We start from the raw sequence: 22,660 nt of genomic DNA on the forward strand, positions 1-22,660 counted from the left end.
CCTTTCAGCATACAAGTGTGTATGCTGAGCAAATAATCCAAGAAGCTAGACTATATAAAGAAGAATGCAGCATCAGGGTTGGAGGAAGATTCATTTGTAACCTGTGACTATGAAGTTGCTACAACCTTGCTTGCTGAAAGAAAATAGGGCATGAAGCATTTACTAATGAAGATCAAAGACTACTGCCTTCAATATAGATTACCCCTCAATCTACAGAAAATTAAAGTACTCATAACTGGACAAATAAGCAATATTATGATAAAAGGAGAAAAGTTTAAAGTTATCAAGGACTTCATTTGACTTGGGTCCACAATCAATGGTTGTGGAAGTAGCAGTCAAGTCATCAAATGTGTCACATTGGACAATTCTGTTGCAAAAATATCTCTTTGAAGTGCTAAAAAAGCAAAGATCACTTTGTGGACTAAGGTGCCCTTGACCCAAGACATGATATTTCCAGTCACTTTCAATGCATGGAAAGGACATGATTATTGGTAAAGTTGAGACTCGGTGAAAAAGGAGGCTTTAAATGAGATGGATGGGCATAACGACTGACAAAAATGGGCTCAAGCAACATTGTGAAGATGGTGTAGGACTCGGCTGTGCGTCATTCTGCAAATGAAGTCTCTGTAAGTCAGAATGGACTGATAACCACTAAAAACAGCACCAATAATCACTGTGCTTTAATGATTATGTTCTAACTATATTGCCAGATAATGTAGCCACTACAACTGATAGTTTCTCCTATGAATTCTCAGTTTGTTTTAATGCAACAAACAACTTCATAAGATCACTAATTCTTATGTTGATGTTTCGGGAGTCATGTTCTGTAGTCCATCTGAAGCTTGCTTTCTATTAAATCCCTTAGAAAAAGTTTAGAGTGAAAAATCTTCAATGAGTACTGCATGCTGCTAACATTTATCAATGCCTTTATAACTAATGGTTTGTATTTGTTGGATATAAAAGCAATAGCTCAGTTTTTTTTCTTACATATATGAATTAGTGTATTGTCTTCTAGAAAAACATGCTGCTGTGTCCTTTATAAGACAGTGATCTTGTTTGGATTTCAAAGTAATTTTTTCAATGAAAAAATTCATATCATTTTCCTGAACTGATTTATCCCCCATGCAGAGCTTACTTTCCACCACTTCTCTGTCAGTTAGTAATTTGGTGGTGGCTTGTGTGTTTCTGTGATGCTGGAAAGTATACCATTGGCACTTTGAATACAACCAGGGTCACTCATGGTGGACAAGTTTCAGCAGAAGTTCCAGACCAAGACAGGAAGAATAAAAGGCACACCACTTCTGAATTGTTGTTGTTGTTATTGGTAAGTGTCATCCAGTTAGTTTCAACTTACAACACTCCTGTGTCAGGTTTCCAAGGATTGGCTGGTGGATCTGAATGTCCAGTGCTTATCCTACATTGCCACACCCAAAATTCCACTGAAATTCTTATGAATATCAACATTAGATTATCTGGTGTTGTGCCTTCATGAACCCTTCATGATGGAAGAGATTTGAAATATGACTTGGGGGAGAGCCTTCTCAAAGTAGAGTTGACCTTAATGATATGCATTGGAGCAAAACATTTGAAACTTCATTTGCTGATGAGGCACAACTCAAAATGAAAAGAAACAGCTGTGAGGACCCACTAATAATTTGAACATTTATTATTGTTGTTGTTGTTGCTAGGTGATCTTGAGATAGTTCTGACTCGTAGCAACCCTGCGTAGAGCAGAGTGAAACACTGCCTGTCCTGTCCCAGCCTCATAATCATTGTTACACTCGAGCCCATTACTGCGACAACTGTCAATCCATCTCATTGGGGTGCTTCTTCTTTTACACTGTCCTCCACTTTACCAAGTATGATACCCTTCTCTATTAACCAGTCCTTCTGATAAAAATATCCAAGTATGAGAGACAAAGCCTCACTATCCTGGCTTCTTCTTTTTCACCATCCTGCTTGTACTTCTTCCAAGACAGATTTGTTTATTCTACTGGCAGTCCATTCTACTTTTAATATTTTTCTCCAACACCATAATTCAGATTTATTGTCCATCTTTCAAATGCATATGAAGCAATTTGAAAATGCCATGCCTTGGGTCAGGCTTACCTTAGTCTTCAAACTGATATTTTTGTTCTTGAACATCTTAAAAATGTCTTTTGCAGTAAATCTGCCTATTAAAATATGTTATTTGATTTCTTGTCTGCTGCTTTCATGAGTGCTGATGGTTGATCCATGCAAAATAAAGTCTTTGCCAATTTCAATCTTTTCTCCAATTTTCATGATGCAATATATTGATCCAATTGTGAGGATTTTTGTTTTATTTACATTGTGGTACAACCCATACTAAAGGCTGTGTTCTTTGATATTAATAATCAAGTACTTTTAAGTCCTCCCGACTTCCAGCAATCAAGGTTGCATTATGTGTATATCAGAATGTGGAATGTGCAAAGTATTAATATAGAAAAAATGTAAGTCATGAAAAACTAAATGCAACACATGAAGATTGAAGTCCTAGGCATAAGTGATTTGAAATGGACTGCTATTGACTCTTTGGAATCAGACAATCACATGAGTTACTATTCCAGGAACAACACACTAAAGAGCAATGGCATCACGTTCATTGTCAAATAAAGCATTTGGAGTTCTGTCTTGAAATACAATGTGATCTGTGAAAAGATAATATCCATATGCCGATAAGGAAGCCCAATGAATACAACTATTATTCAAATTTAGACACCAATCACTAAAGGGAATGATGAAGAAATTGAAGAATGCTAACAACTTCTTCAGTCTGAAATTAATCAAATATGCAATCAAGATGCATTGATAATCACTAGTGATTAGAATGTGAAAGTTAGAAACAGAGAGGAAGGATCTGTAGATGGAAAACATGGTCTTGATGATATAAAGGATGCTGGAAATCACATGCTAAAATTTTGCAAAGCAAAGTCTTATTCATTACAAATAACTTTTATTTTTTTCAATAACATAAACAGTGACTATGCATCTGACCTCACCAGATGGAATGTATAGGAATCAAATTGACTACATCTGTGGGAAGAGATGATGGAGACGCTCAATCTCATCAGGCAAAACAAGGCAAAGATTAGACTGTGGAACAGACCATTTAGTTTAGGTTGAAGCTTAAATATATTTAAGCAAGTCCAAGACAGCCAAAATATGAGCTTGAGTTTATGCCAATTGAATTTGGAGGTCATCTCAAAGTCCGATTTGATGCATTAGACACTATTGACTAAAACCAGAGGAGATATGGCATGCCATTAAAGCATCAGACACGAGGAGACCAAAGTGGATGTCAGAAGAGACTCTGAAAGTTGCTCTTTAATGTAGAGTAACTAAAGTCAATGGAAGAAATGAAGTATAAGAGTTGAACAAAAAGTTTAAAAGGGCCTTTGAAAAAGACAAAATAAAGTAGTACAAAGTAGTATAAAGACGTAGAGTTAGAAAACCAAAGGGGAAGAACAAGCTTAGCATTCTCAAGCTGAAAGAACTAAAGAAAACATCAAGGCTCAACTGGAAATATTGATGGATTCTGTGAGCAAAATACTGAATGAAGCATATATATAATGAGAAACCAGTGGTACTGAAAGAAGGTATCTAAGCTGCACTGAAGGCAGTGAAAAACAAGGCTCCAGGAATTGATAGAATACAAACTGAAATGTTTGAACAAACGATGCAATCCTGTAAATGCTCATTCACCTGGGCCCAGAAAATTGGAAGATAGCTACCTGATCAACCAATTGGAAGAGATCCATATTGGTGCCCACTCCAAAGAAAGGTGACCCAGAGGAATGCAGAACTCATGGAACAATGCCATTAATATCATAAGCAAGTAACATTTTGCTGAAGATAATTTACAAACAGTTGCAGCACCACATCAATTGAGAGCTGCAAGAAACTCAAACCATAAACCAAGAGGCAGTTGTTAGTACAGAACAAGGGCTACTGAGTTGTTTAAAATCAGGAAAGGTGTGAGCCAGGGTTGCATCCTTTCACCATAATTATTCAGTCTGCATGCTGAACAAATAATCTGATAAACTGGATTATGTGAAAAAGAACATGGCATCAGGATTAGAGAAAGGCTCCACCTTACTTTCTGGAAAAGTAAAACAGACTTGACGTACTTACTGATGAACATTAAAAGCAGTACCAATTGAACTTCAATTATATATAAAAAAATTAAATCCTCAAAACAGGATCCAATCATGATGAAAGAAAGAAAAGATTGAGGTTGTAAAAGACTTCATTTTACTTGGATCCATAATCAATGTTCATGGAAGTAATAGTCAAGAAATCAAAGAGTGTTTTGCATTAGACAAATCTTCTGCAAACTACCTTTTTAAGTTATTTATTTATTTAAGAGCAGGGTTGTCACTTTGAAGACTAAGGTGCACCTTATCCAAACTACGTTATTTTCAGTTGCTTCCTATGACTGTGAAAACTGGACAATGGATAAGGAAGACCAGAGAAGAACTTGATGCATCTGAATTATGGTGTTGCTGAAGAATATTGAAAATGTATGGACTTCTGGAAGAGCAAGCAAGAGAGGATGGTGAGACTTTATATGTCGTATTTTGGACATATTTTCAGGAAGGACTACTCCCTGGATAAGGATTTCATGTTTGAGGAAGTGGAGGATCAATGAAACAGTGGAAGAAACCCACTACAACCAGCTACAACAATGGGCTCAAGCATAACAATTGTGAGGATGTCACAAGGCTGGGCAGTGTTTCATTCATTCATTCAGTTGTGCTTAAGGTCACTGTGATTCAGAACTGACTCAGTGGAAACAGCAACAGCCTTTTTTACCTACTGTAAGTTATGGCTTCTTTGTTTCTGAATAGCTGTCCCTTGATCAGTAGATGTACACATATCATTCTTTGTTTCTTCATTTCAAATTTCATTTTTTCTTTTTGTCTTCTTTTTCTGTCAATAAATTATGTATGTTTCTTGTTAAGTCTTTATTTCTTAAAATTTCAACATTTCTAATTTCTAAGAAAAGTTGTTTCAATTCTGATTTATCTAATTCTTTCGTGTCATGTATCAGTTTTAAGTAGTGTCACCTATTTTTAATGAATACATAATAGCTATGTTCTGTCCTTTGAGAAAGACTTTATGAAAATAAACACTGCAATGTTATGATCAAGAGTATACATGATCTAACCTACTCCTTGACTTTGGAACCTCTTAATTCATCCGCCATTTGAGAATGTAAACATTGTCACATCTTCACTGCTGTCTCATACTGGACAACCTTATGCCTTTCAGGAATATTAATTGGCTATTCAGATAGTTCCTTGTTTCTGGTCCATCTCGCATCTTTCTAGTTCTCTCTGCTTCCCCTCTTTCAGATTCTGCTGATATACAGGCTATGGATGGATTGTCGAAATTCACATTTATTTAAGAATCCTGAGGGATATCTTTCAGATTGATGTGGTGCTGTAGGATAAGCACTGGACTGCTAACCACAGGTTGGTTGTTGAAACCCACAGGCCACTTCTCAGAAACTTTGTGTAGGGTCACTATAAGTCAGAACTGACTTAATGGCACTTACCAACAACAACAGGAATATATTATACCTAATACTAATGTGAATACTTGCCAGGATGGCCAGACTTCATCTCTCATACTTTAGACATATTATCCGCAGAGACCAGTTCCTGGAGAAGGATATCATGCTTGGTAAAGTGGAGGGTCAGCACAAAAGAGGAAGATCCTCAACGAGATGGATTGGTACAGTGGCAGCAGCAATGGGCTCAAGCATAACAACGATTGTGAAATTGGCACAGGACAGGCTAGTGATGCATGCTTTTGTGCATAAGGTTTCTCACTCTGAGTCGATACCAACATAATGGCACCTAACAACAACAACTTGTCATGAGTCTGAGACTTTGCTACCCAATCACTCTTATTTTTAATGTGGGTTTAGAAAGATTCATTATCAATGTTTTTGCTGCTTACCACTACATTCTTAGAATTTAATGTTCTGAATCCTAGACTTTCACAATCAACTTACTATTTTATCAAACTAGGGAAAGGAAGATCATCGCTCAAATATTTATGATATACTTAACAGAGTTGGAATGTGGGGAATCAATCTAGGAAGTGGCGTCTCTGAGTAAATTCTAATCAAAGTCTAGATACAACCTGGTCTTTTCTGCTGCAGATTAGCCACACAGATTTTCAGTCAATAAGGGGAACATTTCTTCACTGAGCAATAGGGTAGAGTGGAAAAGTATGGATTTTGCACCCAAAGAGAGACTAAGATTCAAATCCTGAATTTTACAGCTGTGAATATACAGGCATATTTTAGCTTTAAAATGATTAATTTTCTTAGTTTTGATATGTATATAATTAAATCCTTATCTTTTGCTATATAGCATATTTCGTTTAGAGTTTAGATTCCTTCGAGGAAATCCTAGAACCCCCAATACTGTATAAATTAAAAACACAAAAAAAATTTATGACCCATCTTACCCACTTGTGTAAAAAAGTAAGCCGAGCTTCAGTTGAGTCAGTTCTCACTCATCGTGCCCCAGTGTGTGCTCCACTGGGTTTTCAATGGCTGATTTTTGCACAAGTAGATCACCAGGACTGTCTTCTTGAAAGTCTCTGAGTAAACTTGAACTTCCAACACTCTAGTTAGCCGCTTAGTCCATTAACCATTAGCACCATCAAGGGCCTTTGGAATACTGTTAGATGAAACTGGTCTACAGGTAACTCATTCAAATATGTAACAGAGTATATATCTTTTCCTAAAGAATTATTAGCGTTACAATTTTGTTAACTGGAAGTATTTTTCCCTTTTCTCCTTGTATCGCTTTTGACTTGCCCCTATCGACTCAACTTAGGAATATATGAGAATGGCAGGAAAGTAAAGCAGAACTTGAGAAGCTTTTATATAGATTTAAGCACAGTTCACAAAGCTGCCAGTTTCCACAGCCTAGTGCAGACCCAAAGGAAGGATTTTCTACCCCCTCTGCCACCCTTTCTCCCTCACACATATTGTCACATAATGAATTACAAGCAGGATTCAACTTCTGTGAACCGCTAGAGTCAAGGGCTGGGGTGCTCAGAAGACAGACAACCATGATTAAAATGCTTTGTCAAACACTAACTTTGAACATGCTGTGGTTTGATTTTTTTTTTTTTTTTTTAATGCAACTATGAGCAGAAAATAGTATTTTCTCACTCCGTGAAGTCACACCTCTCTTTGTCAATGGAATAGTTGATAAATCAGTGAAAACAAAATTAAATGTAAATTGAGCTTTCCATCTGGCCACTGTGACACCCTCTAATTCAATCCAAACAACTTGCCTTTGAAGAAGCCTTTCACTGAAGTGCTCTGGATTGACATCTCGCTGCAGGGATGATTCTAGGGTTCAAGAGAGTGTTTTAGAACATTTGAGGAAAAAAAGGAAGAAAAATATTTTGGAAGAAAGAGGAATCCAAAAGTGGGACTATCTAGCCATCTGTGCTCTGAAATAGCTTTTAAGAGGAAAGTGTTTACGTCCAAATAGATTTGAGTAATTCTCTATTACCTATAGCATGATTTAGCAAGGAATGCGGTGGCTCCCTACGATAAGAATTGGACTACGAATGACACGGTCTGTGGTTGGGGCCCAGCAGCCACTCCATGAGAAAAAGGTGAGGCTTTCTGCTCCTGTGAAGGTTGAAAAAGCTCTGGAAGCTATTCAGGATGGCTCTGAGTCAGAACCAACACATCGGTACTTAGCAACAACAATCACAACAAAATAAATGAAAGTGCATTGCCACACTTGGGAAGCAAGAAGTGTGTATGTTCTGAGAGAACTCATGGAGATACAGCCTTGGGGACCAATGATCGTACGCTGGCTGCATGGGTGAAGGTCTAGACCACGCTCCTCAGTGGAAGAGTATCTTGAGAGGAGGCCCAGGCTTAACAGCAAGGCTATTCTGCTGAAAATACCAAAAGCAGAAGTCGGTAACTTTTCTCTTTCTGTTCCTATAATTTAAATGCAAGATGGGCAGTCTATGAATTATGTAAAACCTCAGAATTTTCTTTGACAATTAAACTATGTGTGTCTATGTGATTGGAGGATGTATCAAGGGAGAAAACAGACTTTTTGCTAGTGTTTTGTATCAAATTGTGTGCCCCCTAAATATATGCTATAAATACTAATCATAATACAGGTATGGTGCTACAGGATAAGGCTGGACCACAAGGTCAGTTTGAACCTCAAGGTCGGCGGCTCAAACTCACCAGCTGCTCCTTAGAAACCGAGGCAGTGTCGCTATGAGTCAGAACTGACACTTAACAATGACACCAACAACATGCCTATGGTTTAATCCCCTTTGAGGATGGGTTTTCTTTGGTAGGTGAGTGAGACAGGATTAGAGTAGTTGTGTCTTGAGTCAGTCTTTTACAAAATATTAAAGGAGCAGATTAAGCAAGCAGAGATGGGAAGAGATAGATGCTAAGCTACATGAGACCATCAAGGAACAAGAGACTAGGACCGTCCGCAGCATCAGCAGACAGAAAGCTTTTCTCCTGGAGCCACAGCCTTAATTTGGACTTCTAGACTGACAGAAAATAAATTTTGTTTATTAAATATACTTATTTGTTGTATTTATGTGGATTCCTATAGGATCAGCACTGGACTGTGAACCACAAGGTTGTCAGTTCAAAACCACCCACTGCTCCTCAGAAATCTTATACAGGGTTGCTATGCTTTGAATATAACTCAATGACATTTAACAACAACAAACATTAGATAACTAAGATAGCTAGTAAGGGAAGAAGAGTACTCAGCAATGAATTGAAAAGAAAGGGAAAAAAAAAAAATATATATATATATAAAGACATTCCCATGAAATCCTATAGAGAGAGAGAGAAAGAGAGAGAGAGAGAGAGAGAGAGAGAGAATGAGGTCCACACCTGTACAACAAGGCTGAAAACCAGATTGGCATTTCCAACAACCAACTGCCTCTATATAAAATTGCTGAGTCAGAATCAACTTGATGATACTTAACAGTAAGTGACAGGAACAATCTTCTTCAGATAATATGCCTGTATTTTAGGATCTTTGGTCCTAGTTTAAGTAGGTACCATATATTCTGCTCCCGTAAAGATTTACAGCCTGGGAAACTCTGTACAGGGTCGCTATGAGTCGGAATCGACTCAACAGCAATTAACAACAACAACAACTATTGGTCAAGTTTCTCTTTCTATCCAGGACTACATTTTTAAAACACAAAATGTTAGCTGAACTAGGTTTTGTGGATTCTTTTCAACTTTTTAATGTGCTATGACTCTAGCATAAATCCTGCCAGTGATACGCATGTATGATTTTAGCCTCTTGGCATGGTGAGAAGACATTTTCCATTCCTACAAAAAATAGGAGCAAAAAGATCTTCCTCAACTCTCCTTTCAGTTTCCTGACACAATGTTTATTAAAACAACAACAACATATTTTAAATCTGATTTTCCCCAATGTTTGGCTATTATAAGAAAACCTCTCTAGCAAGAATTAAACAATTAGTTTTAACTTCAAGATGACAATAAAAGTTAAATACATACACTGTGAAGATCAGTCATCAGTTTTGAAACATAGACAATATTCAAGAGTTTCTAATGGAGTCTTGAAATCTTGAATAATAGGAAACCCAGAGAACTTAAGGGTCCCATCGTATATCAACAAATCACTGTGGAACAAATGTTTTAAAGTTCAGCAATGAAATACTTCTCACTTTAAAATTCCAGCAGCACCTTTAGTATCAAATTTCCCTTGTTCTCGTCCCTTCACAAATGATTAGTGTTTTCCTTAATTCTGAAAATTCCTTATGACCTTTATCCCATATTTCAGTGTCATTCCTATCCTAAATGTGACTAGGATATTCTCTTCCAGCACATTTTGATGGACAAGGCAATCCATCTTATTGCCTACCCTCTATATCAAAGTGACAGAAGATTCAGTAGTTTAACAGCTGGAGAAATTTTCATTACAGGAATGAGATTTAGATAACACTTGCATTAACAATACTTAAGATCAGTGTCCCTAAACATGCCATTCCCAAATCAAAAGTTTGGTATGCTTTAACACTTTCAAGTCCCTAAGTTGTTTGTTTTTTTTTTCCTATTCAAACTTCTTTCCACACAATTTTGGGTGAAGGTGATTTTTAAAATGTGCAGATTACTTCTTGGAAACCCACAGCAATTAGTTGAATATAGCCTCCTTCTCTTTCAACCAAAATCTAGATTAATAAAAAAACAAATCCCCACAAGTGATTTAAAAGCAGCTCCAGTCAGCTCGACAGCTACTTCTCAACTAAACTCCCTGTGTTCGCGTCCATTCCAACCCACAGTGACCCTGTGTAGGGTTTCCGAGGCTACACTGGAGCAGGAAGCCTCATCGTTCTCCCACAGGGTGACTGGTGGATTTGAACTGCCTACCTCACAGCTAGCAGGCCAGTGCTTCTCCTATAGCATCTCCCCAGCTACTTGCAGAGCGATGATGTGATTCTCAATCACTTAGTCCACCAGTTTAATCCTCTCTTTTCACCCATCACCCTTTCAAATGACAATAACAATAATAATAAGCCGGAATCATGACTGACTGAATAAAAGGAATTCCTATGATTTGGTTATTAATTGTTCAAATAGATGGTAAGTAAGTTGTTTTCCAGCATGGCCCGATACCTCTGCATCTGTGCAGATGCCAACATGTCTTACATATTCATGATGTTGTAGAGATAAAATGCAACTGCCTCTGTAGTAAGGAAAGAATGCACTTTATATTTTGAAGAGACTGATTCCTGGATTAATTGCTTCAAACATTTGCTAGTTTGTTTGCGTTTAGAATTTGGAATATACTTTAAGTTTTTTTTTAAACAAAGTGTGAGTAATTTGTGTTCTGAGATTATCTTTGCTTCCCTGAATTCATTTTTGTCCTTGTTGTTTTTACTGATAGAAGACAGATATCAGAGTCACACATTGTCAGTTACTTTATGTCTAAGCTAATCCTGGTGTGGTGCTTCAGGTTAATGTGAAGGACTGTAAGGTTGGTTTGAACCGTAAGGTTGGCAGTTCAAGCTCACCATACGCCCCTCTGAAGCCCTATACAGGGTTGTTGAGTCAATTATTGGTAAAAACAGTAGCTGCTGATACTACTGTTGTTGTTGTTAAGTGTCTTATGAATCAGCGACTCATAGTGGGTTTGAACTGTGTATGTTATGGTTTGCAGTCCAGTAGTGATCCTACAGTGCCACACCGTGAATCCTGCTGATATTATAGAAAGGTTATTTATCTAATAGTATAGTCACCAGAAGTGGCACTGAAGGCCAAGCACTGGACAGCTAGTACCAATCATTTCTTGGAAACACTGAGCAGGGTCTCTATGAGTCAGAACCAAGTCGACAGCACATAAAAACAATGAAGTCTTCATGAGTTGGAATTGCCTGATGGGCAACTGATTTATACAACTAAAGACATTCCCATGAAATCCTATGAAATCAATGGGAATGTTACCCATGTGTGAAGAAACTAAGGATGATTTCCCAAATGTTTAACGTCCTATTGTGTTAACCACAAACAGCTAATTCACAGTGACAGCGAGAGATGGACCCGGAAATTCCTCCGCTGAACGTATGAGCAGGGTAAGGTGTTGGGATGAAGGGTAAATGATGTTGACATCACCCTAAAGTAGATTTTACATATCAAGAATTTGCATAGCTAGAACATCCACAAGGAGAATCAGATGAGGTGTTAGAAAAATATGGTTTCTTGTGCTCTGATAAGGAAGGAACAGGCTCAGAGTGCCTGGGGTATAAAAGCGGTTAATTCCGTAAGCTACTAATTTAAAGGCTGGAGGTGACCTTCGAGGCACCTTCCATGAAAGACTTGGAAACTTACTTTTGAAAATTCAGTCACAAAAAACCCAATGTAGAACCATTCTATTCAGACACACATGACGTCACCATGACTGGGAATTGATGACAGCCATAATTGGTTGTTTGTTTGCTTTTGGGAAACAGGAGATATTTCCAGTTTTATTGGGCATCTCGCAACATCCAACAAAGTCTTCATGACATAAGTGGTGATTGTAATCTCATGTAAATTTACATGGGAAGAAGAAAGACAGTCATGTTACTACACACCCCTAACAAGTATATGAAAATGTCCTGTTAGTTGTTGTGTCTACGTGGTCAAGTGTGGGTTTTCATGAGAAGTTCTACATGGAGTGAAGAGAGATTTACCTCCCCTTGTAAATTACTATAGAAATTTCTGGTATTTCACATACAGATACAGGAAGGCATTTCTTAATCAGACCACTGTCAGCTCTGTGCTCATTTGCTATGCTTTTCAAGGCTAGATAATTAAACCTTTGTTGATTTATTTGATCGTGACAGTCAGCCTTAGCAAGCCAAACCCACTGAGTTCTGCCTGTGATTTCATTGCTGTACCAAGTCAGACAACCTGGGCAGATGATTTTGGCTGTAACTGATGTTGGGGCTCACATTTCCTGTTTCGCTCTTCCACCTTTATACAATGAGTGCATCATGCTTATTTCAATCTATTTTCCTTGAGCTGTTGAGGCTGCATTTGGCATTAATTTCAGTTTTCCACATGCTCAGCAATCATTCACTTCCCCTTCCACTGAAAAATGAATCTTCAGAGAACTGCTATATACAGGAGCTAATCTGATCAATTACTTTCATCCATGGCCTGGAAAAGTCACCTGGAAATATCAAGTCACCTGTCTCTAGCATTCTTATTTTTCCAATTATCTAAACTATTAAGCTCATATCAAAAACTGTATTTTAATTTTCACTAATGGGTTTGAAAGTCTCCATATATTATTGTTGTTAAGTGCCATTGAGTCGGTTCTACCTCACAGTGATCCTGTATAGGGTTTCAGAGGAGCAGCTGGTGGGTTTGAACTGTTGACCTTGTTGTTCACAGTCCAGTTCTGATCCTACAGAGCCATACTACGAGTTCAGACTCAGTATGTTGTTGTTGTTGTTGTTAGATGTCATCGAATCGTTGCTGATCATGGCAACTTTTTGCACAAAAAAGCTAAACACAGCCTGGTCCTGCACCAACCTAGCAATTGTTGCTACACCTAAGGCCATTGCTGCCACCACCATGCCAATCCATCTCGTTGAGGGTCTTGCTTGTCTCCAACCCACCACTTATGAAACATGATATTCTTCTCCCAGCACTGGTCCCTCCTAATCTTATGTCTAAAGTATGAGAGACAAAGTTTGACCATTCTGGCTTCTAAGGAGCATTCTAGTTGTACTTCTCCCAACACAAATCTGTTTGTTCTTTTGGCAGTCCATGATACTTTTAATATTCTCCTCCAATACCATAACTCAAATGCATCAATTCTTCTATGGTCTTCCTTATTCATTGTCCGACTTTCACATGTATTTGAGGTTATTGAAAATAAAATGGCTTGGGTAAGGTGTACTGAAATCTTTGTTCTTTAACACTTTAAAAAGGTTTTGTGCAGCAGATTGGCCTAATGCATTACATCATTTGATTTTTTGACTGATGCTTGCATGAGTGTTGATGAATGATCTGTGCAAAATGAAATTTTTGACAACTTCAGTATTTTTTCCATTTATATGGATGTTATTTATTGGTCAAGTGGTAAGGATTTTTGTTTTCTTTACATTGAAATGCAACCCATACTTATGATTGTGGTCTTTCATCATCATCAGCAAGTATTTTAAATCCTCTTCACTTTCACAAGCAAAGTTGTATTATATACATATTGCAGGTTGTTAATGATTCTTCCTCCAATCTGGATGCCACAATTTTCTTGATCTACTCCAGCTTCTTGTATTATGTGCTCTAGCTTATCATAACCAATGCAATGGAAAGCCTTTGTGTAATCAATAAAGCACAGGTAAACAACTTTCTGATATTCTCTGCTTTCAGCCAAGATCCATCGGACATCAGCAATAATATCCCTCGTTCCACAGACTCTTCTGAATCCAGCTTGAACCTCTGGAAGTTCTCTGTCAGTCTATGGTTGCAGCTGCTTTTTGTAGTATCTTTAGCAAAATTGTACTTGCCTTCAATATTCAGTATATTGTCAGATGGTTTCTGCATTCTGTGGAGTCATCTATCTTTGTAATGGGAACATATACATTCAGTGTATACCCAAGTAAACAGAGTTGTCAAAGAAAATCACCTCTTCACGCTATAAGAAATGGATACCAAATCAGGCCAGTGAATCTGGGGATCCGGTTTTTCTACTTGTCTGTTGTTGTTGTTAAGTGCCATCGAGTAGGTTCCTACTCATAGCGACCCTGTATAGGGTTTCCAAGGAATGAACGGCTGGTGAGATTGAACTACCAACCTTGTTGTTCAAACCAACTTTGCAGTCCAACACATTAACCTGTAGTGTCACACCAGGAGGCCTGTGAGACATCAAAATTCTCCTCTTTCCTGCTTCTGTATTAGCTGTAATAGGAATTGAAGGTAAGTAATATAACATTAGGCCAGGGATGACCATAATTCAGAAGAAGGATTCTTTTGTGGGGGTTTTTTGGCACTGAGTAAATATGATACAATAAACCTCTTTATTTTTTAAGTGACTAGTCAATGTGTATTTTTTACATTGTTGTTTAGTGCTGTTGTGTGTGTTCCAACTCATACTGACCTTGTGTCCCGAGGATTGACTGATGGGAACTACAGACCTTTCAGTTAGCAGTCTAGTGCTTATCCTACAACACTACACCACTACTGCAAGTTTCAACAATACCTAATTAAATTATATCATTATAATTATAAAGGGCACAATAAGTGTGAAATAATACACCTCTGTGGTGCTGTGAGTTAATGTGCTGGACTGCAAAGTCGGTTTGAAGAGCAAAGTTGGCGGTTCAAGCTCACCAGCTGCTCCTCGGAAACGCTACACAGGGTCATTATGGGTCAGAACCGACCCAATGACACTTAAAAATAGCAATGACAATGGCAGGAACAGAGATGCAATAATACTAATCTCAAACATTTCCATCCATCAAACAGGATTTTCTTTTTTTTTAAAAATATATTTGCAGCAAAGACGGAGAAAGATAATTCTTACATCTGAAATTTATTCTGTTTTATAAAAAGGAAGGGAAGGACCTGGGCAGGAGAATCATTTCTATTTTGCCTGGGGAAGAGGAGTCTCTGATGTTTCTTCCCTTCCCATCTTTAGAAACGCAACATACTGTATCATTATCCACTGACATCCATCACAGAGCCGGCATCAGCCAAACATCAGCTCATTTATCAAGTTTTTTTTTAAGAACCAGAAAATAAGGGTGAAGCATATGTCTTTGTTTTTTGGCACAGGGAGGTGATGCTGGAAAGCTCTGGCGTTCAGACATTTTCCAGCAACTTCGGAGCTGCTCCCATCTGCATGTTTCCAGTGTGTGTATATCCCAGGTTAATGAGTCACGTGAATAAGAATCACATGAGTCAGTGACTGGAGTTTAGTGGGAGTGACACATTTTTGAGCCTAAGTGTAGTGGTGTAGGATAAACACTGATCTGCTAACCGCACGAACTGCAAGTTCAGCAGTTCAGAACCATTAGCCCCTCTCAGATACGGCACTTAACAACAACAACAAAAACAACGCCTATTTTTGTTGATACTGTTCTGTTTCCACACACCTTTTCAAATGTGACCAATCTGGATGTGGTATGATTTGATGTGTCAAGGTCCCTAGGGACAAGGCTTTTTTTTTTTTTTTCCCTTGAGGAAAAATAAGAATTTCTCCTCCCCAATTATCTTCAAACAAAGAATGGGCAAATCAGAGAGATTAAAATGCTTCACAGTAAGATCTTGACTATCTACAGAGCTGTATCTGAGAACATGAAGAAAAGGAACACTACTCAGTCACAACTTCAATGATCACAACTGTGTCCTTTTGGTAATGTCCTGGTGTGGCACTGTAGGATACACACTGGACTGCTAAGCACAAGGTCGGCAGTTCAAACCCAACAGTCGCTCCTTGGAAACCCTGCATAGGGTCACTATGAGTCGGAACCAACTCCACATCACTTAACAACAACAATCTTTTATAAAAGTTGCCCTGGTGGCACAACCTTTAAGCATTCCACTGCTAACTGAAAGGTCAGCCAGTTGAACACCACGAGTCACGCATGAGAGAAAGATGTGGTTGTTGTTGTTGTTATATGCCGTGGAATTGGTTCCGACTCATAGCGACCCTGTACAGGGTTTCTGAGGCTGTAAATCTTTATGGGAGCAGAAAGCCTCATCTTTCTTCCACAGAACAGCTGGTAGTTTCGAACTGCTGTCCTTGCAGTTTACAGCCCTGTTTGTAAGGAACACAGCCATGGAAACCGATGGAAACATGTCTACTCTACTCTAAAGGGTCACTATGAACTGAATCTCATCTTAACAACTATGAATTTGGTGGTTTTACTTGAATCATTTTTAAAGCATATAATATTTCAAATTCTATCATACATATATTATCAAAAACTCCATGGGAAAAATTCCACCATGTGTCCGTTCCAATTTTTCAAGAACTTTTTGGAACATCCTCTAGGTGTCGAAGCACATGTCTGTGCTCCTCAGGAAGGATGTGAATTAGCTACTTTTCCAATAGCATTGCAATCTAGTTTTGGGAAGCGATAGATTTTGTGTTCTAATAGTGGTCTTGTAATTAAACAAAAATATTCAATTTTCAAATTTAGTTTTTTAACAAATTTGCATTAAACTCTTTAATTTGACATGGACTACTGACATTTTAACACATAGGGTTGTTTGTATGCATAAAGTAATGTATTCACTTTGCTCTATTACTAGATTTTAGCTATTGAAAAATTTAAAAGCCAGAAAAAGGACATTTGCCTCACCAAATAAATACTTGCTTTCATTTCTAAAAATATGTTATAAAAATTGCATACTCAAATTTTTTTTTTCATTTTGTCATCATTAGGTATGGTGGTATTGTTGTTGAGTGCCATTGAGTTGGTTCTGACCCATAGCGACCCTGCAAAGGGTTTCTGAAGAGCAGCTGGTGAACTTGAACTGCTGACCTTGCAGTTCAAATGACTTTGCAATCTGGTGCATTAACCCACAGTCTCATACCAGGATTCCATTAAGTGTGGTAACAGTTTTAATTTCTGCTGGCAAGACTAGAGCCTTGTAGTTTGGAGTTAATAATGTTGAAGAGCCACATTTTATTCTGAGATGAGAAAGTATTTTCATCTTATTTCAGAATGCAAAGTGCATAATAGTTCAATACACATCTGTTGCGTACTAGTGATTTTCTGCAACTTGAGCCCAGTTGGATCAGTCTCTCTGGGTTGGGGTCTGACTATGAACACCATTTAGCTAAAACTGAACACCCGTGACCCAGCTCATACTTCACTTCCTTATTTCCACACTCTCTTTCTTGCCTGCTGCCTATGCCCTCACCTCCCAGCTGTATATAACTTCAGGTTCTTTTCTGTTATAGTAGCATTTTGAGAATATTCTTCGTAATACTTCCCATATTTCACATTTTGCTAGAATCGTTTATGTGTATGCCACATTTCCCTTACTAAATGGTAAAATCATTAGGGTCATGAAAGAAGTGTTTTTATCTGACATGATATGTTTGCAAGTGTGTTGATTTAGGCAGAAAAAGAATCAACTGTGCATATTAAAATGTAATAAAATCAAAGTATATGCTTTAAAGAATTTACTTACACTAAATTAAAATATGCACATGTGGATATCAATCAACATGAGTAAGGATGAGACCAGTGTCCGGTTTATGCCCTGACTCCGTGGGTATTGATAAGCACTCCCCATTTGGAAACCACGTGACTCTCCAGTTATGAAATCCTGGAGTCTGTGCGGAGGAAGTCAGCCTATGATGGAGTTCACCTATGCTTACTCTAGACAGTTTTGTACCAGTGATTATGGTCCCTAAAGTAATAGAATATTCAGCCTGAAGGCATAAACCAGATGTTCTTTGGATCTTTGGCTTCCTCTGCAAGGATTTAGAACAGGAGTTTATCATATAATCTCCTCTAGCCACCCATCACTTTGCCCCACTCACAGAGTGGGAGGTTGATATGAAGTCAAGTTAAGGAGAAAGAACACCAGGCAGGAACAAAGAGTGAATCCCATTAGAATCTCAGTGTGTTCTCCAGGAAAAGTCACCAAACATCACAACTCTCTAGCACTCCACCTTTAAATCTTCCCTGTTCTGTATTGCAAAACCTCCTATAACAAACAAATATAAATTCATTATCTACTCTGTGTAGTTCCAAGAGAGGGTGATTCTACCAGTTTATGGTGTGATTGTACAAAGGAATTTTTAAAAGTTTGTGAAAAAACATTTCATTATCTTTTCATTCCATTTTTCCATGAAACAAAGCTCTGTCTTACATGTGACTGTTTTCTGGCTCTTGACAAAGAGAGGGAAATAGCCTAGACATCCTTTTGAAGTTGGTTTTTGTTAAGGATTGAATCATGTTTCCCTAAAAGTTTCTGATCCTAGTTCTAATCCCTAGTGTTTTGTTTGGAAATAGGGACTGTGATGTTATCAGTTAAGATAGCCAAAAAGTCATACCTGAGTAAGGTTCTATCCTAACAAAGGAAGATAACAAACAGAGAGACAGACATAGGAGGCTTGCCATGTGATGTTATGGCTGCAAACCAGGGAACACCTGGAGCTATCAGAGCAAGGGGATGGGCAGGAAAATTATCCCTCTAAGCCTGAGAAGGAATCAATATGCCCAGCTATCTTCCAGACTTTCTACCTCCAGATCTGTGAAATAAGACATTTCTGTTGTTTTAAGCTCCCCAGTTCATGGTGTTTTGTTATGACAGTCCTAGCAAAGTTAAGACAGTTATCTCTGTTCCCCGGTCCCCAGTGTTATATGGGCAGCCAGAACCCCAGCAGTTCCAGGTCAGCCATGGTCAGCCAGGGAGGCTATTCCAGAGAACCCACATTGGGAGCAGGCATAGATGACTTGGTTGGAGGCATCCTCCTATAGGATCAGCTCTGGTCTTGTTCTTGACAATGCAGTGGGTGGTCCAGGCATTTCCTGCACTGACTCTCTCTTTATCTGGCGAGTAGTGACAGATCTCTATGTCTCTTTTCAGGTGCTTCGTTTCTTCACACTTGAGTTCTTGCTTCTTACAGAGCTGTGGGATTCTCTGCTTACAACAGAGAACAGTACTCATCTGGTTAATGTCACAGATTTACAGCTCATATGGGCTTTGGAGCAGAATGGGAATGTAGAGCCCATAATAGACTTATCTTCATTAGAAAAAAAGGAATATCATGTAGTACCAACTTTCCTTATTTATTTACATTCTATAGACTGTTGTTCAGTATACTTCAATATGGTAACATTTATAAGCATGATCTCTCTCCCTTTTATTTATTTTTCTTCTTTAGTTTACATGCCATTTACTATTTATGTATAATCTTGAGAATGTAGAGGGTGGTAGTTCAAATATAAAGAATCCTTCAAGAGAAGTTAAAATAACTTAATGTGCTAACCAGAACCCCAAAAGGGGAGAAGATGGACACAGAAGGATCATAGACTATTGCTCCTGGGTGGGTAAGGAATATAGAATAGGAGCATCAGCAGAAGTGGTTTTATGTTAGGAAACATGCTCTCCAATTTAGTCTTTAGTCTACAAAGTAATTTATTTTACAAAGATAAAAAATCCTTTAAATGTAATTCTGAGCTATTTATTATAGCTTTTTAAGACAAGAAATTATATATGTTAGGAGCAAAGGTGGGTACTCATAAGAAGAAAAATTTGCATTTTTTCTAATTAAATTCATAGAAAAGCACATGACTCATAATTTTCTGTAATTATATGGCTTTTAGGTTCCTGAATGCGGTCTCCTTTCCATCATTTAAGTAAAAGGCAGAATCTAGCATAGGGAAAAATGTGATGGTTCCCTGCATTTCTGTAGTTAATATCTTCTATTATCCAAAACCCAGTTTCATAGCCCTGAACGGTAATTTTTATCTAAGGAAGTTTTTAACTGTGGATCAGTATTGATTTTTTTCCCCTTTGCTTAACTTTTATAGATCCTGAAACGTTTCAAAATCAGGGATCATATTATTCTATTCTATTTTTCCAGTTCCTGTATATTACGATCATAGTTCAGACAGTTATATTACCAGGAGTCTACAACACACTCAGTTCAATTAAATGTTCCATTAGTTCATCTTTGCACTTTACCAGAGAATTGGAATTCATAGTTGGAATTATTACATGTCTGTGTCTAGAAGTCACACTGTGTCAACAAAATACCAAAGGGCATTGAATGCCTGGCTTTCCTTTACCATTCTCTTATCATTTGATAAAATTGAACCTGTCCAGAATGTTTCTGGCTCTCTCTCTTGCCCCTCTAGTCACCCCTACACTCTCGTTCCCCACTTCTCTCTCCAACATTGTTAATAGGCAATTTTTTAAAGATCTTCAGTGAGCGTCCAGAGTTTTCCATTTGCAGCATCAACTTTGGGGCCAATCTAGTTCTTATGCCAGATAGTGTTGTCTCTGTGTCTTGCTCTCAGATGTAATATGACTTGTGTTTTATAATTAGGGATAAAATGTTGAAGTCCTCTAAATAAAGAAACCAAGGAATCTTTCTTTTCTTTCTTTCTTTTTTTAAGCAACATGTCCTTACCACTTGTTTATCTGTAGTCAATTTTCCAAAGAGTTATGATAAAGGATCAAACTATAAATCACCAGGGATATCTGATCTCTGGAGGGTTTGAAAAACATGCCATCCCAAGACAGAGTTAATGTCTTGAGTGTCTTGAGCTTGTGCACTGGCAAGGCAAAATAAAAGACAACACAGCTTTCTCTGACTCTGGCTCATCTGCCACTGGAGATGAGAGATGATCTTGAAATAAGAATATGTGTTACCTTAAAATGCACCATTGAAATGGTATGATAAATGAGACCATTTCCCCATCACTATCCTTTCTAAGGCCATTCTCCATGTCTGTTCTTTCTCCTCCCCTTCCCTCTCTCATCCACAGTCTATCCTCCACTGAAAATCAATTAATGAATTATCTTCTTGCCTGTGGTTCTGCTTCATCCCTGGATCCAGCTCCTACACTCCCTTCAATTCTATTGTTGTTGAGAATTTCCACAATAAAACAAACACCAATTCAACCATTTCTATATGTACAATTCAGAGAGGTTGATCTCATTTTTTGAGTCCTGCAAACATTCACACCCTCCTTTGCTAAGTGTTTCCTCCCTCATTAGCACCAATTAACTGTCCCTTAAATTTCCTATTACATCTTTCAAGTTGCTGTTGTCACTTAAATCCTACATAGTTCTTTTAAAAGCACAAAGCTCATGGAAGACATTCTTGCTAGTTAATTTAAACTGGTGTTTGTATTTAAGAAAACTCCAGGGGCTATTTTTTTGTTTCAGAATCTCGAAAGCCTGGATCCAGTCTTCATTTGGATGCTCCCACCATTCCTGAATGCTGTAGGATTATTCCTTGACTTTGAGGTATATGCATACACACACAAACATAAACATTTTCATTTATTTACTGTCTAGAACTCTAGGTGTGAAATAACTTTACTCATATAATTAGAGTCATTTATATAATTAATTCAAAAATTCACAAAGGGTTTTATAGCAGATTACATTGTGCCCCCAGAGCAGAATTGTGTGCCTGAATATGGCACCCCGGACAATTCCTGAGAATTTCCTGAGAATGACATTCCTGAGGATTTCCCTTGCCACATCATTCCATTCACCTGTAGACTGGTTGGAGGATTCAAAATGCCATTCTTTCTGGTAAAAGTTAAGCACTCAACCATTACACCACCAGGGTTCCTTACGTACAGCTATGCTTTCAGTTCTGTACGCGTGTATCATCATCCATGTAAAATCATAACAGTGGTGGTCATGGTGGTGTACAGTGGACTCACTCCTGATTCCTAGGGACTCTGAAGAGACGTTTATGAGGAAACCTTTGCAGGAGCAGAAAGCCTCATCTTTTCCCCACAGAACAGCTGGCAGTTTCGAACTGCTGACTTGATTAGTAACCACTACGATTCCAGAGCTCCTGACAAAATACTAATAGTATAAATAATTTATCCCCTTTTTTTATATTGTTTTTGAGTTATTACTAAAATGTTAGCAAGCAGCACATATTTCCCCCAGATACTTAAAAAAATGAATAAAAAATGGAATTACTCTTTCAACTTGAATCATAGCATTGAGGCTTTTATATGGATCACTGCAAAAAAGCCTGTCTGAGTGATCCCCATAAAATTTATTGCTAACAATTTCAAAAAGGAAATCTGACATGGACATTTGTTGCTTTAGTCTATAAGTTGATCCTGCTAATACATCAGCTTCAATTGGTCTCCTGACGCGTTTGATCAGCTTTTACCCCTGAAATTTTATTGCCACTACTCAAAAGTGAAGGGAATTAACTGAGCCAGTAATTAAAATGTCCTTAAATGATAAGTCTTCTTTAAACAAAATATTTTGACAGAGCATCAGACCCTAGCTTCTTACCTAGGGAGCAGGAATATTTTTTATTATGTTTAGAAATGGTGATATTTCAGATATTAATTTTCTTGAAATTCACATACCATGATCAAATGGTGTTTCTTCAGAAATGAAAAGGTTAAT

Source organism: Chrysochloris asiatica, unplaced genomic scaffold (genome assembly GCF_000296735.1).
Source record: "Chrysochloris asiatica unplaced genomic scaffold, ChrAsi1.0 scaffold00021, whole genome shotgun sequence".
NCBI lineage: Eukaryota > Metazoa > Chordata > Mammalia > Afrosoricida > Chrysochloridae > Chrysochloris > Chrysochloris asiatica.